The sequence below is a fragment of the Fundulus heteroclitus genome, chromosome 18 (genome assembly GCF_011125445.2).
Source record: "Fundulus heteroclitus isolate FHET01 chromosome 18, MU-UCD_Fhet_4.1, whole genome shotgun sequence".
NCBI classification, from domain to species: domain Eukaryota; kingdom Metazoa; phylum Chordata; class Actinopteri; order Cyprinodontiformes; family Fundulidae; genus Fundulus; species Fundulus heteroclitus.
In genome coordinates, this window is record NC_046378.1 from 26,697,966 (window position 1) to 26,711,296 (window position 13,331).

A 13,331-nucleotide genomic window follows, 5' to 3' on the forward strand; every position below is an offset into this window, starting at 1 on the left:
CTAGAGGTTAGATGAGTGAGTTCTTTCTATAAATATGGAAATCAATCAATTAATCGGTCATTTATATAGACATTTACACAGCCAATAAAATCGACCAAAGTGCTTTATAATTGAAAGCAATCAAAAACATACAGAGATAAGCAAAACTAAGCATAGAGCCGTTAGAGAATCAGGAATGAAATCCTGGGGGCACAGCTTGCTATTAAAAGCCAGCCTGAATAAGTTAATTTTGATATTTGATTAAAAAAGACTTGTGGTGACCTGTGGTGGAGCGTAGATTCAGAGAGAGCTGGTTCCAGAATCTGGGTGCTGCCACTGAGAAAGCCCGATCACCCGAGTGTTTGTTTGGACCTGGTTATTTTTTCAAGCCTTGTAACCAGCGTCATGCAGATGATTTTAAGATCTGCATTTATAAGTGATGTAGGGCCGTAGGGGGATAAGAGTGTGGCATCTTCATTCGGCCTTGAGGATAAGATTCATGTTTGGAGAGGTTGTGGAGGTTTTCTGATGTTCTGTGACCATCTGTTGGAAGGTGACAGAGCCCCAGAACCTTTGCCTTCAGACGTACTTTGTTTTTCTGTTGCTTATTTCATTTAGGAAGATTAACTTCATAAAAAAATCTATTTCAGAAATGGAGGGATCAATACTATTTCAGGATAGCTTTTTGTAACAATGTCCAAAACAATTGTGGTAATCTTTAGGAACTTTTGGTTGGATGTGTTGGTCAACTGTAACTGTTAGTTATTGTTGGAACTCTTACCTTATCTTTACTTTTTTTTCAGTAAATTTGCTAAAATGTATTACTATGATCAAAGTTCCCCAAAAGCAGTCTCTGTATTTGAAATTGCATTCTAGCCGTTTGCATTTTAGGGTTAGGGTTACGTAAGTTCTAATTTTAGTTTTCTTAATTCAGTTAGCAGACTTTCTTCTTGTGGCGCAGTTGTTTCCAATTGTTTTCTTTCTTATTTCTATTAATTTCTTCATTCTATAATAAATAAGAAATTATTTTTGCTGTGCATAACAGCTTCTGCTGCCTCCCAGAGGACACCAGCAGACATATTAGACTGATCATTTATCTTTTAAAACAATTGGTCCACTCTCTCGTAGAACCTCGCTGAAAATCATCTTTAGGTAAGTCTGATGATTAAACAAAATGTTGGAAGTGTCTTAAACATGTGCCCGTATGTGTGCATGTGATAGATAGATAGATAGATAGATAGATAGATAGATAGATAGATAGATAGATAGATAGATAGATAGATAGATAGATAGATAGATAGATAGATAGATAGATAGATAGATAGACACGCACACATGCACACATCAAAGTCACAATCACAGTGGGTTGTTTGCTAACTTTCAAGTTATTAAATGCCCATAAACTCGCCTTTTATCTAGTCAGTGTGTACCGTTTAATCCTACCTGCAGTCGTATTCTGTAAAGCCACAAAGTAATAGTAGATTTACATACCGTTTGTCAGCCGTGACTACAGTGCCTGTTCCCTCCATGATCAGCATCTTCCTCACAGGTAAAAGAGCACGCCGGTGGTGAAGAATCTCCTCCGGAAATTGGTTGTTCACAATGTAGTTAGTACCAAACAGTTTTCTACTGCTGCTGTTCCTTCTGTTCGAATTGTTGGAATTTTGCTTCAGTGGGTCTTTAAACAGCAGTGGTCGAGCTACTTGACACCTAGACGATGCACATGATGGAATTTGATTGTCTTTATGGCCTCGCTCAGGATTTTCAGCTGCCCCTGAAAGAAATGTTACACAGTGGCCTCTGTGGGCTCAGGAATCATGGAGAAAACAAGGTTATCCCACATGATCCTAGCTTGGATTCCCAGTATGGTCTCCTTCATTTTCCTGTTATGGCTGAAGAGGTGCGTCACTCCTTCGGGGAGTTTTTGTACACTTTCCCTCAGCGTCTTGATCGGAGATGCCAACGTCGCCACCTAGTCCTGCCAGTAATCTAGCGATTCCCTCAGGGCCTGGAAGTCGCTGAGGGAAAATCTGAAGTCCCTGACAGATTTTCTTCCAGGGCCAGCCTTGCTTCAAGGCAGGTAAGCTTCTGGTCAATAGAGTCTAAAATATCCAGTGTAGTTCTTATCTGGTGAGGTGGTGGTACTGGTGTAGCATTGAGACCGTGTCTGCTTTGATGTTGGTGTTGATGCCACCGACTTCTGTGATTTTCCTAGTACAACTCTCTAAAGCAAAGGCATGTGTGTGTTTATAGCACGTTTCAGTGACGAGACAATTCAGTGCTGCACAATAAAATACAAATACGTAGCATAATAAAGGCAAGTAAAGAAAAGTTGGACTTCAAATATAAACAAGTGATGTTTCAGTTAACTGTTTAAATAGATTCAAAACAGCGGCGTTTTGAAGAGGCTAGTCAAGGACGTTCTGCAGAATATCAAGAGTTGGAAAGAACATAATGATTTTTTTTTAAATATTTGGCTAGGGTTTATTGGCTTGTTCTTAGCTGAGCTGGAAGGTTTTTGTTTGGTAGTGCACCGCGGTGTCCAGAGATGGAGGGCTTTTTTGGGGATGATTGTAGGGCATTTGAAGCAGGAGGGAACTTCACACAGGTCCAGTGGTCTGTGCAGATTTTCAGACATAGTGGTGACACATTGTTGGGTCCTGGAGCATTCCTGATATTTTCCCTTTGGAAGAACAGGAGCACATCCTCTTCACAGACTGAAGCTGTGGGGGAGAGGCGGGGATGATTGTTGGAGCATTGGAGAGGTGAGAATTTGGGCTTCAACTTTCAGCTTATCAGCCAGTCGTTGGGCACCAGCAGAGTTAGGGGATCGTCTCTTGTAGTTGTGTTTGTATGCAGGCCGTTCCACATTAACACAGTGGTGCTATGCTAAAAAACTAGGAAAATCAGCCAGCAACAATTTGCTGCTTTTACCTCTTTTAGTCAGTGTGTTCCTGGTCTGGTTGTACAGGACTCTGTTCCCACTTCCACTGAAGGCCTCCTCTTTGGTCTGACAAAGCTGCCCAAGTTTCTCTAGGAACCAGGGTTTTTAGTCGTATTGTGCACAAGGTTTTAGTCTGCACACACATGTCCTCAAAGACTGATGTGACAGTGTCAGTCATTTCATCCAGGTCAGTGGCTGCAGCCTCAAAAACACTCCAGTCAGTACAGTCAAAGCAGGCCTGTAACTCCAGCGTTGACTCGTTGGGTCACCTTTTCACTATTAACAACAGGCTTAGCAGATTTCAGTTTGTGCCAGTTTGTGGGGATCAGATGAGTCAGTGGCTGCATGGAGGAAATTTTGTTGACTGTACTGTTATTTATCCACACGAGTTTTTGCTTTTCTCATATTGTTTAGCTATATATTTTCTTAAAGCCATCTATAGCTCCTTATTTGTCTTGGGCATTGGTTGCTTTAAACCCAGTTCTTTCTAACAACAATTACAACTTATCAAATTATCTTTCCTGATTTTTTTAGATGTTTTATATTGTTTGCTTTTTATCCAGAAGTAAGTAAAAGCATTAAAGAATCATTGAAATAAAGGAGGGACCCTGATCTGCAGTTTGGAAAATGCTATATAAAACTGTCCACCAGGTGGCACTGTAACACTGCAAAGATGTTTATAAGCCCCCCACTGCCTTCAAAGGAAATCACTGGCTTTCATTTGCTTTCCAAGCATCCCATATCCTTTCAGATAGACTGCAGAAGAACTCCACTGTTTTTATGGTTTCGAATGCTATTATAAAATTTATAGGATTTGGTCTCAAAACGCACAACGAACACATTTCTTTGTCGTGATGGCTCCTATCAACGTCATCCAAGTTACCTCTGCTGACAATGACAGGCTCTGAAAGTAAGTTTGATTTTTATTTCCCGTGTTCCACAACTTTCAAGCCACAGAAGGACCTTTCGGTTTTATAGTTTAAAGGGCGTTGAGTGGCTGGGGGATAATCAGAGGGAATCGGCCAAGGTTGCCCAAAGTGGCAGGGGAATTGTTGCTTTGTTAGAAATATTAAAGTGTTCCCCTAGATCAAAACAGTCTCCCATTCACAGCTGACTGAAAGGCTTGGTCTGTGGCAAAACCCATTAAGAGAGCCCGCGGACTCAAAGCAATGTCTTCTGGCAGCCCTGCATTGCTCTTGGAGCAGTGAGCCATTGTTTATTCATCGCTACATTGGCATTCAAAGTGCATCCTCACTGTTCTCTCTCATAACCAACAAGTTGCAATTTTTATGCATGTGAAGGTTGAAAGCAAATTATTTATGGGAGACTGGACCTAAGGAAAGTAAACGGGTTCTTGCAAAAAAAAAAAAAAGGTTTGCGTTGAGAGCAATCCTTTTTTTCATATAGGCTATTGAATTCGCCGGATCACAGCAAAATATGCATGTATTATTCAGCTTTTCGGGGAAAAAAAAAAAAAAGAAAAAAAAAAGAATTGTTGCCCTGCTAGACAGCTTTCTGCTTTTTTTTTTTGACGTTGTGGTGTATTTGAGACATGCCGCCTATCAGGATCAGGTTAAAGTCTTATATTTCAGCTGGAGGCAAATTAAAGGAGCAGAGAAAACGAGCCTTTCTGGTGTCTCTCCCGTAGGTTTTTACTCATATGAAGTGGTGAAGGTCTTAAATAAAGAAACAATCCAGAAGATGACAAGCACGTCCGTGTGTGCGTCAAAACTCAAACAACTTTAGGGGGATTAGAGTTTCAGGCGGGCGGGGATACTAACTTTCACCTGTGAGAGAAATTATTCCACAACATCTGGTTTTGTCCAGATGCAGAAATGGGATGTGTGAGGTCTGTAGTGCTAAACACCAGCAGGTGCGAAGTGAAAAGACTGCCGCCTCTCCGGGGGCAGCAAATATGCTGCCCTCCAAATATGCAGGGATGACTCTTTAAGGTTTAACAAAATTGCGTATTACGACTCCTTAAATTCTGGAGGAACAATTTACAGCCCTTAATGTCTCTGACTTTGACTGCAGTTGGCAGATCTGTTTGTAAAATAGCACATAGCGGTGGCTGCGTTTACGGGGTTCACACAACTTTAGTGGCTCCATAAAGAACAATTTCTGGTTGTTCGTTACAACATAATGTTCCATTACAAACCATTATTGGGACTATATGAATGTAGACTTTCTCATTGCTCCTTCGATGGATCTTGACATCCTGCTTAAATATGCTGAGCATATTTAAGCAGGAAGGTGGTGCAGTAGAAGCCTCTAAAAGAAAAAAGAAAAAATATGCCAGTGCAGCTGCAATTCATATCAGTGTACAGTGCCTTACTGAAGTATTTATGGCTCTAAAATTTGCACTCAGTTATTTCTCTCACAAAACAAACTTTAATCTGTTTTATTGGCTTTTTACAACACATTGTATAGCCATGGACAATTATACATGGTTTAATTTTGGTAAGTTGTGTACACTGGTACACTGGTTGACAGTTTTGACTGTGTTCTGACCAATGAGGGGATTTTAGAGAGATTGGTTGAAAAAAAAAGATGGGGACAGATCAATTTAAAACTTAAAAAAATAACCAAATTTCAACATCCACCTGGAAATGGGCAAGAAGAAGGTGAGAAACCAGGACTGAAGTAAAGTGTTCACACATCTGGGAGTTAAATGATCCGTTGGAACTCTCTGTGGTGTCTGAAAATCGAAGACAAAAATACAGAGCATATCAGTAGTCCATTCAGGATGAAGAAGTCCTCCCAAGTCTTTGGCAATGACTAGTTGGAAGAAATTTGATCTCACAAGAGCAATATGGAGTTTTTCCAAGCAGAGATGTCTATCAAGCTTCGTGTCCAGAACGGCTGTAAAGAACCAAAGAAAAGAGACAGGCAGAAGAATTGTTAAAGGACTTGGGTTTTCCAAAGCAAATGGGTTCCATCTGATTATCATTAAGGCTCAGAAAGTTCATCTTCAGTTTCAGTTTCACTAATCTAGATGATATGAACGATTTTAACTTGGTGATGTGCCCTGAGATGACATGTGTTGTGAATTGGCGCTATATAAATAAAATTGAAAATTGAATTGAAAAATTCTACATTTAAGAAATGGTTCCAGAATATTTCGACCACATAAAATGTAGACGTTATAAATACCTGTAGATCATCCACCAAACAATGAAATAAGACCAAGATGCATCAGAGACAAATACAAGAGCAGAGCACAAAAGATGGACCCCTGCAGAATTATCACCTGACTTTATTGAAAAGCTCCTATTAATTTGGTATTTTTGCACAGAAGAATGGCTGGATGTTTTTGTCTCTAGATCTTAAACGCTGATAGAGACATTTCAGCTGTTGCTGAAGAGAGAAAGGTTGCTCTAGAAAGTGTGGGGCGGAATAAAAATACACTTTTGATTTTTTTTTTTTTTGATTTGTGAAAAAGAAAAACCAAGCATCCTTTTGTTTTCCACATCATAATTATGCAACACCTTGCTTTGCTCCATCTCCCAGACATTCTAATAAAATCCAATAAAGTTTGGTGCTGACAAAAAATTAAATGGCTTCAGGAACAACAATTTATTTTTTGCAAGACAATGTAAAAAAAAAACAACAACATATGAATATGCACAAATAAATGTTTTTAATAGTGCTACCATGGCACTGAGATAGGCATGTGTAATGGGCATAAATTGTGCTCTGAAATAGGCGTTTTCTTTTTGTGAGCACATAAAGCAGCGCCGCTGCTTATTATTAGCTAAAACATCAATATCTGCTCCTTTCCCTTTGTTCATGCAGCAACAGAGAAGTCTAATCTTCACTCCAACACTTTGGCTTGATGCCATCTTGTCCTTTGTGCTAACAGTTCACAGATGTGCTTCACAACAGCTACACAATAAGAGGGAAGTCTCTGCTTTTTGGAATATCTTTTCAACGTATCTTTGATTATAGCAGAAGCTGTGGAGCCTCTCTGCTGTAATCACTGGGTTTCTATTTTCAATGTTTGCGTTTGGTAAACTTGCATGTAAAATGTAAAGTAGTGCCTGAGATGGAAGGCAGGTCTCAGAGATCATCAGTGTCTCTCACCTAATTACACAGAGCTCACATTTAATTAAAGCGAGCAGGAAAACCTTGTTAGCACCCTGGATCACCAATTAGGCTGTCCCTATGGCCAGAAATAAGGGTTTTATGCAAGTGTATCCATGGTATTGGAAAATAAAATAAAAAAAAATGTTGTTTTTTTTTTCTCTCCTATGGGTGCAGCCATGACAGGACGAAGGGGGTGCACCGACACAATGCTTAGTGATTGAATAAGTGATTAGACCTCAGATTAACACAAAGAATCCTCGCTCAGAGTAATGGGTGCCTATTAGGGCTCGGTTCTTTAATTTGACATTCACATGCATATCAAAGTGACTAAGCAACTAAAGACCGCGCTGCTGGGCCGCACAATGCTGGGCTCGGTTTGTGTTACAAATAATGCTCTTGACCTTTAACTGATGAACAATAGCCCGGGAAGCAGAATGTAATTATCCAAGGCGGTACAGTTGGTTCAAACGGCAGCCACCAGTTGAGCGGGCTTTAGCCATGTGAATCCATTTGGAGCATTTACTTGTAAATGATACATCTGTTGTTTGGTGCTCATGGCAGTTCAGTGAGTCTGAATTATGCAAAGTCTAAAAGCCATAAGCCATTGCTAATGAGGAAGTGGGAACAAAAAGGCAAAACGACTCAACAGGTTGCCGGCTACAGAGAGCGAGTCGAGTCCATCAGAGGAAGGGAAATGTTTGTTTAAGCTCCTCCCATTTGGATAGCCGAGCGTTCAGCGCAATCACAGTGAAGGGCCTGGAAAATAAGCTCACAATCAGCTGCATAGCCACTGAGGCTGCGGTTCTGGGTGCAGGTAGAAATACTAAAAAAAAAGAAAAAATTGCGCTTGCTGATTTATGGTTGGTCAGCGACCCTGGAGTCAGATGGGTTGCATAACGTGTCATGTAAGGAAAAGACACTACAGGAAGAGTGTGCGGAGTACTGGGAAAAAAAAAATCTTCCACTCGGCACATAAATATGCTGCCACCTAGCACATCAAAAACAAAGTTTAGAGTATCTCGATATATCAGCATCCCTTGAACCTTTTTTAGACTTGAACCTTTTGCTGAGAATATATTTTGTTGAGCTTTGAGATGCTGTCCATGAAAACTACAATCGGAAGCAGAGAGAAAGCACAAATGTCATGGAGTCCAACGTCCACTGGGAACAAGCTCAACTTTGTGGCAGGAATGTGAAGACAGCTCTTACTTTGGCTCCACTAGGTCCAGATAGCGCTCCTCTTCTGCAGTTTCATGTGCATTTCATTGTGCTCATTGAATACATTTTCTACAATAAGAAATAAGGCATTATAAACCTGGGAATAAGTTGTGTCTCTAAAAAGATCTTCTTGAATCTTGAATGAAATATGCTTCAGGGTGAAGACAAAATCATTTTTCGAATACCTATTTGAGATTTAACCCAAAGGCAGTGTGGTTCAAGGCAAGCTAACTATATTTTGTCCCTTTCTTCATAGTTTTCATAAAAAGATTGTTGACATTTCCTTTGCTTAGTTGCACTTTGATTTGTCTTGAAACAGTAATAATGGTTTCAACCGAATAAGTCCGTATTACAACTGAAAAACCAGATATTTATCTAAACAGTTTCAAAAGTCACACTAGCTTTTTTTCCCTCCCCATTGCACATTAAAACTGATTACCGTAAAATTTTTTCATTTGTAAAATACCAGTGCTAAATGCCAAAATGGTGTGATCTTTTTTAAAGATAAGTTTTGATTATTGCCTTTAAAGTCCTTTACATACACCAAAATTGCTGCCCCTTTAAACAATTGTAAAAACTTCAGTTAATTGTATTTAAAGGCTCCAATTACATCAGTTGTCTTTATTTTAACTAAATGGAGACATACCTCTAGATGTAATTTAAGGCAACACCTCACATGTGGTGCTAAATTGTGTGATAATATGGAAAAAATCAAATTAAATCAGGCAACATTTTAGGAAGAGAAGTGTGGACCTCAAAAAGTCTGTGACATCCTTGGGCCTGAAGGCACCAAATTAATCTTTTCAAACAGGTATGTGCAAGTAAAAGCAGCATGGAATTTCCAATCTTCATAACATTAGGTTAGGAGAAGGGTTCTTTGTTGAAGAGATGAATGTGATTTGGTGACAAATGTGCAAATCATCCCCAGAGCAAATGCAAAACACATAGTGTATGTAGCTGTTGGCTGAAGCTAGTGAGAGAGTGTTGTCATTATCCACAGTGAAACAATCCAGAAGTTTTCAAGGGCTGAAATGGCCCTCAGCAAGGAAGAAGCCATTACTCCAAATTCAACGTAAAAAGGCACTTTTCAAAACAATCATTGGGAAATATCATCATGTGGAAATGTTAAAGCAATGTCTCAAGACATTAGCCAGGAATTGACAATTTGAGCAAAAATGGATCTTCCAAATGGACAATGATCCTGACCAAACTACCAACATAGTTACAAGTGGCTCAAGGACAATTTTGTCAATGCTTTAGAGAGTGCATCACAAAGCCCTGATCTGCTGGGTTTCCTTTGATGAAAAACATTTTTAACCAATCGGAATACTTTTATCTTGACTGCATTGTTTGGTGAGTAGGATCAAATTTAAATGTTCACAACTGACTCGGAATATGTATGTACCATTGGATTCAGTTGACTTTTTCTTGTAAAGTGCCTTGGGACGACATTTGTTGTGAATCGGTGCTATACAAATAAACTCAACTCAATTGAATTGTATCACAATCCCATTGAAAATTCTTGGGGTGAGCTAAAGAGGAGTGTGGGAGGAAGACGGCCTGCAAATCTGACTGAGTTACACTAGATTTGTTATTTTGTAACAATGAGCTACACTTAGGCAAGCTAATGTGAAAAGCTTGTGGGAGGATCCCCAATGCATCTGACCAAAGGGGTGCAGACCAAAAAGAAATGCTACAACATAGTAAGGAAAAGGGAAAGTCTGCAGCACACCTGAAAAAGAGTTACAGAAGTGAAACACATTTTTAAAAGATAATACAATCATAAAATAAATAAACTGATTGCTAGATTCACATTGCTTATTTTTAAGAATGATCTGAAATAGTTTCAATGAAATAAAATCCACTAATCTAGTAAGAAGAAAAATCTAAATTCAGGTGCATTTGCATCCACCAGATTACAGGAGTAATGTACTGTCTTGAGGTAAAGGATACCAGGGTGTGTTTCCAGGTAATGTAGAGGGTGGTTCATCCTTACATTTGCCTTAATTACCAGGGGGTCTGTAATTAAATTCTAAAAATGACACGGTGGTAATGCCACCATTTCTCAAAACACTAATTAACCACATTAAAAAAAGCGCTTTCCATCTTGTTTCCTTTAACTTGTCTCTTTTGTTCTGTTCTGCACACATTTTTCTCGTCTCACCAGCTCTGTTGTCTTTTGTTCGCAGCGACTCGGATAGAGAATGCTTCCAACACTGGGTGCTCACAGATCTCATGCTCAGGCCTTTTATGTCTTAAAATGAACACACAGCGATAGCGCAAGTATTATTTTTCAGATGACGGCTTCCCTCATCCCACGGTGCGTTGTCGTGTTGCACACGTGCAATTGTAACTGTTGTGTCAAGACTCAGTGTGGACGCGCAGCGACCGCCGCACGAGCAAACTGTATAAACAGCTCCGCTCGCCGATGTTTTACCAGCCAAAGACTTGATCCTTTGCACAGCTGAACAAAGGAAGTGAATGACAAACATTTCATTGTAAACGTCTAGATCCAGACCTTCCAAAATCTCCACCGCCAAACCAGGATGCAATGGTTACAGTTGCTCTTGGTTAATCTCAGCATGAAATTCAAGTTTCTAAGCAAATATAACATTTTTTGGCAGAAGCAGAATAAGGAAAAAAAAAAGGATATTTTGTATGCCAAAATTCAGACTGTAGGTTCAAGAAAACCTTCAGGAGGACACATTTCTCCTTCATTTTGATTCTTAACTGTCAGTAATAAGATTTGTTACAGCTAACAAAATATATATTTTCCCCAAATTTGATTCTTTGGTCACACCTTGGTCAATAGCAAGTCTCTGTAGAACTTGAAATCTTGCTGGGGAATGAATTCAACCAGGTGTGTTCAGGCAGGAATACATCTAAGACATGAAGAAGAATGACCAGGGTCAAGTACCACGGCTAGATACAGTGATTCGGTGTAGATATGTAGATGTTTCCAAGTGCTGGATCCCTTTTTGTCACCGATTTCCTTGTAGTTTGCACTTAAGTTGACAGTTTCCACAGTCAGGTTCTGTTAGTCCAAGGCTGTAACTCTAACCAAGAAAAGGTGGACTGCTCCTTCCAGGTTGGAGGTCAGTGTCTAGATGGAGCGGAGGAGTTCAAGTATCACCAGCAAAGATTTTGATCTACCGTTCTTATAGATTTATTTTTGTCAGATTCTCCAGTTTTCTCTGACTGTATGTAGAGTAACACATAAATCCTCCGTCCCAACCTGTTGCTGGAATTTGACAGTCAGTTGGCTAAAGGAAGGGAATTCTTTCAGAATTTCCTGACATAAAAAAATAGGCAGGATTCACACCTTTTATAAATTCTAAATAATGTCCAGGAATACCATGCTGAGCAGCAAACTGTGCAACCTGCATCAAGCAGACTGCATAGTGAGCTCCAGCAATATACTCTGGCAGTATGCTGAAACTTGTCCGTGTGCCCGATCCAACAAATATATTCAATGATACGTATGAAACAGTTATTCATGTGTCATGTGCTAATGTTTTACCTCTGCAATAGCGTGCAACAATTAGTCTCCCCATTAGATACTTGGTAAAAGCTGAATGACAAACACACCAGAGACAAGCTAAGACTAACTCCTTGGGACTGGTTGGTTGATAGCAAATTAACTATTAAACACTCTTTACTGGGAACTTCCATTACTAATGAATTTATGGATTAATTAATTCAGCAGGGGAGCTGTGTTATTTCTTGTATTGATGAATGTAAACTGAAATATCTTTGTAAAATTACTTTGCTCATTGTCAGTAAAGCATGGAATCGCACATCTCAATATAATATGTGAGGTTATATGCTGGATTAGGCTATGACTTGCCTGTTTGTGCCACAAAAATAAGGTAACTGCTAAATCTTTACAAAAACGCAACTTTCATTACTAACATAATTTGTACACTTGAGACGTTTGTTCGATGGAAGTTAGATTAATTTCTATGTCCAAAAATTGAGAAACATGAAAAAGTGTGACACAAAGAAAATTGGCACAAGTCAGCAGGAATGGAGCCCAAAGTTGCCAAAACGTGTTGCAGCACCAAACTGAGGCATAAAACCATGTTTGCTCCAAAAGAAAAAAAAAAAAAAAAATGAAGCCTCGATTATGAATATAAGTGAAGACTTTTCTCTATAGATTTGTGGTGATGAGAAAGAAGTCAGGAGACATGCTCTCTGAATACAGTGGCTTGGAGACCTAAAACACTCTAGATTCTAGTTGTTTCATAATCCCAAGCAAAATGTGTCTCCCCCACCCACTGCTCCTCTATAGATGATACTTGTAGCATCATCTTAGCCCCTTTTCAGTGTGGTCAACAAGGTGCTTTCCACAGTCAGAATGAACTGTAATCAAACTAGAAATTTTACTTTGGTTTTATCCATTGGACATATCTCCATTGAGATGATATCTTTTGTCAAGAAAATTGCTCAAACTATGATCAGTTCAAATATTTCCTGCCAATACCATTACAGGTTGACATCCATATACAATATGGTTGGGCAGTGTTGTTTTAAAGGGAGTGACTCAATTTTATTTATTTTTTCAATAAAGTGTTTTTTTAAAATTACCTCTTTGCTTTGAGAAACAATGCAACGACTAATAGTGATTTATTTTAGTGTTACATCCTCTTTTTTAAGGATTTATGACTGTAAAATATGGCAATATGTGGTTGATCCTTTACCTTTGTTTTTGTCTTTCTTCCAGTTAGGCATTTTGTTTACCCAGTCCTTGAATAACAAAGCTTTGATGCCTCAGTAATAGGAAAAATAAATGTTTTATGAAAACAAAATATTGCACGATCTATCCCAATAAATGCTAGGTAAAGCACATTTTGTCACTTAATTTCAGAACACTTTGAAGTGATTTCAGATTGATTTGCTAGCTTCAAATTCCACATTTATTCAAAAGTATGTGTTTAAAGTTGTCTATTAAATGCTAGAATAACTACAGATGAGTTTTACTGTGTGTTTTTGAAGTTTTAAAAGCAATTGGACATTTACTAGGGAATTCTGTATACAAGCTCTTGTAAAGTTAAACCCTTTTCTCCCCTCCTCATCTTCATTTTAGGCTTCTCTGTTTGAATAA